The sequence below is a fragment of the Sinocyclocheilus anshuiensis genome, unplaced genomic scaffold, assembly GCF_001515605.1.
Source record: "Sinocyclocheilus anshuiensis isolate Anshui unplaced genomic scaffold, SAMN03320099.WGS_v1.1 scaffold288, whole genome shotgun sequence".
Lineage (NCBI taxonomy): Eukaryota > Metazoa > Chordata > Actinopteri > Cypriniformes > Cyprinidae > Sinocyclocheilus > Sinocyclocheilus anshuiensis.
In genome coordinates this window covers 617,890-622,992 of record NW_015558570.1, presented here as the reverse complement: position 1 = coordinate 622,992, position 5,103 = coordinate 617,890, and the positions used below count along the sequence as shown (strand labels likewise).

At 34.5% G+C, this 5,103-nt stretch overlaps 1 long non-coding RNA gene across 1 annotated transcript in view; it reads right to left on the bottom strand.

The window, feature by feature from the left end:
• Positions 1-4,888, bottom strand: part of LOC107679596 (uncharacterized) — a 5,312-nt gene extending 424 nt beyond the window's left edge. The window contains exons 1-2 of the long non-coding RNA XR_001633068.1: positions 4,849-4,888; positions 2,096-2,141 (exon numbers count right to left, since the gene is read on the bottom strand). This is a non-coding gene — a long non-coding RNA (uncharacterized LOC107679596). The remainder of the gene's footprint in view (positions 1-2,095; positions 2,142-4,848) is intronic.
• Positions 4,889-5,103: the final 215 nt, after the last annotated feature.

Below are 5,103 nucleotides of genomic sequence, written 5' to 3'. Positions count from 1 at the left end.
TGGTGTGTGGGGTGTGGGGGGGGGGGGGTCTGCATGTTTTGCTGCCCGAGATCATGAAGATTAGGGCTGATATAGTAACTGAATGTCAGAGGATCATAACTCAGTTTTAAGTGCAGTTGTTTGCTTTTTAAAGTGAGCACTTCCACAGCAATACAGATCTGTCAGAGAGAGAGTTCAGTGTCCTTGTGTTTTTGTTTATTTCATCGTTCTACATTGAAAGCCAAATTTCTACATCGGATCTTCTTAGCGATTGACTTGAGGGCTTTCTAGTGCTGCTGCTGTAGTGTGGGTAAACAGTGCTTAATATCTAACAGGAGATACATCTGCTATGTAAATGCATGTTGAGTTCAAGCAAGTTAAAATCCTTAAGGGTGACTGGCCTGAGGCTTCGGCTCCCACATGTTGTTGTGCTGCATATGAACACAGTTTTAACAGTGCTAACACTGGAAACTAAGTCAATTTTCTGTCAGGTGAGATCATTAGCTTAAAGGTGACATATCATGAAAATCTGACTTTTTCAGGTTTTAAGTGCTATAATCAGGTCCCCGGTGCATCTACCAACCAAGGAAAAGTGAAAAAGATTAACCCAGTCACTTTCTTTTGGTAAGCCTTTTTCTGCAAGCATCTGAAAAAACGAGCGCGTCAGATTTCGCTCTCTTGGTGACGAGGCAAAGGGATCTCATTATAATATTACCGCCCCTTCATCTGTAAATTTCCACCCACAGCGCCGTCATCGCAAGCGACAATGGTGTACCAGTTCTAATACCATGGCGAAAGTTTAAGCAAAACATGCTAACTGTTCTGTCTTTGGCTGCACAGATGAGCACAGAACACTATTTCGAGTCCCAGCCTCAGAGGAGACAAGAGAGCCGTGGATTTATTGATTTATTTACTGTATATTGCTGCTGCCACACAGATCTAAAATAAACATCCGATTTATTTTCCAGCTGTTTACCTTCACAGACATAACCAACTGTTTTAGTAACTTATGTGTGTTTTTAACGTAAACTTGTGTGTGAATGAGAACTTAGTTTAGTACTCACATGCTGTGACAGCCGCTTTCTCTCCATGTGCTTCGGATGTGTGCACTCAGAAAACCATATATCAGAAGTGTAAACTCTAATATTGTTTAAAACGCGTAAACTAATATTGTTTAAAACGCATGATTTCAGCGCGATAAACATTATAATCAGAACCAAAACAGATGTTTTTAGCAGGTCCGAGCTGTAATGGTGGGGAGCAGCAGCTCATTTGCATTTAAAGAGACAGGCCCGAAAAACAGGATGTTTCTGCTTCCAATCAAAATAGGCATTTTCAAAATGATATAATAAATGATCTGGGGAGTATTTTGAGCTGAAACTTCACAGACACATTCTGGGAACACCTGAGACTTATATTACATATTGTAAAATGGGCCATAATATGCCTCCTTTAAAGATCAAAAAGACACTTGCCTCTGCATGAAGGGCTGTAAAGGTGTTATTGCTTGTCGGCCACAAAAGTTTTTTTGCATACCATTATTAGAGTTTCTCAGGCATGTAGTGCAGCTGGTGCGAAGTTGCTACATAATTACGTTTGTGACAAAGTTCACTGAACCTGTCATATTTTATGGTTATTTTACTTTAGTGCTGAAAGGGAATTCCATTTTTATAGTTATTCTTTCTGCACTGAAATTAACACTATTAGACACATATATGTGTAATCAAATGCCTTAGCACTACAAAGATGAAGTACTGCCAAACCTGTAAAGATTTTAAATGCTTCAGCATAGGTTTAATACAAGAAATTGAAGCCCGCCAAGGGGATATAATTCATGAGTTATGTTCATTAAAGAGAAATGTCAATTATTCTATCCATGGGCAGCATTTGATAATCAGGGTTTATAAGGTTTTGTTTCTCTAATACTAATGAAAAAACGTTTAAAATACTGATGAAAAGTAACTTGTGCATTGTGTGTGATTACTCCGATTCCCATGAAACCCCTGTTTAAAATACCACAAGTGGCACTGCCATTCAAAGTGTGGGTTGCAACTTTTTAACAAAATAGTATCTTTGATAATTAAATTTCACAATTATTTGCTTCAATTCTACTCACCTTCCTGTTTCATGTTTCAGTAAAATCATGTTTTGATGCCATTTCCCTGTTAAATACAAAAAGGATGACAATCAAAATGTCAAAGCTGCTTTTTTCATGCTGCTAAAATTCATGATGATCAATAGCTGTCACCCTGACATTTTTGATGAATATTTCTATATATATTATTTCACACTTAAAAAAAAAAAATCACATATATAAATTATTAAAATATGTAATAATATTACAATATTTAAATATTAAATTTATAAAGATTAAATGCCTTTGAAAGACATCGCTTATTCTCATCAAGGCTACATTTATCAAAAAAAAAATATTATTACAATTTAAAAGAAATGTTTTGTATCATATTTTAACATATGTTAAAATGCTATTTATTCCTGTGATGCAAATCTGAATTTTCAGCAGTCATTACTCCAGTGTTGTATTATTGTATTATTATTATTATATTGTATACATGTATGTATGTATTATTATTATCAATGTAAAAAAAACAGTTTACTTGTAGTGTATATACTGTGTTTTTACAAGGCTGTTTCAAATATAACATGATATGAAAATATTTTAATATGTATCATGAACTGTTTTATTTTATTTACTTTTTAAGTTTATTTATATAGCACATTTCATACACAATGGTAATTCAGAATGCTTTACATAAAAAGGAATTAAAATAATCATAAAAATAATCACAACAATAGAAGCAAAGGATAAAAAATTTAAATGTTTAAAAAATTATTTAAATGCATAGATGTGTTTTGATGAGTCTAGAATCTAGATTTATGTGGCTACTGGTTTAGCACATCTGATCTATTCTGGTAGCTGGTTCCAACTGCGGGTAGCATAACAGCTATATTTATAGACTTGCACAATATATATTATGTTCTAGTTTAAAAAATATAAAAAAATACATTAAAATGCTTTAATTTCCTTATGAACAACTCTGATATCCTTACTTCCTGATATGATAATCACAGGAAACTGCAGCCTTTCCTTGTAGCTCAGAAAACAAAAACATAAAAGTTCAAAATTTGAATTGAAAACCATAAAAGCTGCACAGCATTACCAATACTACTCAAGCAGCCTACTTTCTGGACAATCTAGGATATATTTTGGCCTCGGATATTCATGCATTTTGCAGAAAAGATTTTAGTTTTTTTTTTTTTTATCTGTCAGTAGTTGGAAGTACTCATATAAGGACGATAATTGAATACTAACCTGTTGCATTCTGCTTATGGCAAATAGTTTAAAATATTAGTCAGACATGCATGAAGATGATAGGAAAAGATAGGAAGATCACACTTGCAAGTGCATGTGTTAGGGTGCGGTAGAAAGCAAAGGATTTAACAAACCCACTAAATGCCAATCAAGAGTGCAATGTATTACTTTAACTTGGCAATACAAATATTGACAATCGAGTTTCACAAAAATAGGTGCAACAGCCTGGGAGAACTTTGTCGGCATGCCTTTTCAGTTTTGCTCATAGCTGTTTTCCCCTTTTTATCATGAAAGACTGGGCACGGGACTGAGTGGGTGAGCTGCTCTGTTATTAAATTTAATAAGAAATTATGTTTCTCAGGGATTATCTACAATAGCTGTTTCACAAATTTATGCTGGCATTAATGCCCACTTTGCCAAATCCACACCTCAAAAACAATTGAACAGATCTAAGGCACATGTGAATTGCCTTGTTCCTCGCTTAGAAGCAATTTGCTGTTGTGGTTTGATTCAAAAGAAAAAAGACTGTTTAAAGATTTTTGTCTACAACGGGAACTAATCACTTTAGCACTACATTTCAATGATGCCTTATTCTTCAAATATGTGGTTTAAGTGGAACATTTTACGCAGACCTCATACCATGCAAATTTACTGAGCGAAGGTAATGACTGGACCATTAAATTTAGGAAAGAAGGTATCAGATGTCTGTTGTTAAAACCACCTGCAATACCACGTGAATGAGATTCACACAAAATGCAACATATCTGTGAATTCTATAATATATGTCTCCCAAGATACATAAGCCTCGACCTGGTTACATATTTGATATATTGCATTAAGATAAGGTTGATAAAGGAAGCATCTGAGTGAAACCATGCCATTAATGTCCTTTTTTTTTATCATTACTTGTCATTACTCATCTGTTGCTTCCTCATACATGAGATAAATGTTCCACTTTTAATGCTAGTGATTCTTCATTTCGACAGTCTGGCAGTTTGGATAAACTTTAAGAGTCGTGTTCACTGGGTTTCTCCTTATTTAATTAAACGCTTATTCTAGTCATATGCTTAAGTTTGTATCCCCTGCTCTCTATGTGTCACACTGACTGTGGACACACTATAAAATTCTAAGTACTGTATTTTGACGGCCGACCAAGAGTTAATGATTAAAAAGTTCAGGCGAACTTTCGAATCGTTTTCTTTAAGTAACGTAAGTGCTAAAGAGCAATGCTCTGGCATGAAGTAACGTTAACCCTTGAGAATTAACAGCAGTTATGTTGAAGTTAACAGGATACATATAAGACCTGTTAATGATAAATAATTGTTCCGTCAGAGGAAATACTGGGTAGGTATTGAAGAAATGATTTATGAGGACGGATGCGGGAAATTAGGGATGCAGCACATGTGAGACGTTACGTTTCAAACTCTCTAACGTAATTCTTCTTAGAGGTAACATATGTGCGCTATGGTAGTGTCTGCTTTGTGTGTAGAAAAGTTCTCACGCAGTATTCAACAGGTGGGTAAATATGTTCTTACCTTCGTTGTAAAATCGTTGAATCCGGATGTTTAATAACCGCTAGTAATTTGCATAAAACACGCTCACACCAAGTCCGTTTACTCGCTTTGGCGCTCAGCCAATCATAACCAGTTACGATCGTATTTCAAATTCCTTATTTTATATTAAATGAATTCTAAATTCTAAAATTATACATATATATAATTGTATATAACATATTTATATATAATTTATTGCAAAATGTATTATTAGGTGCACCAGTGCATCATAGATCA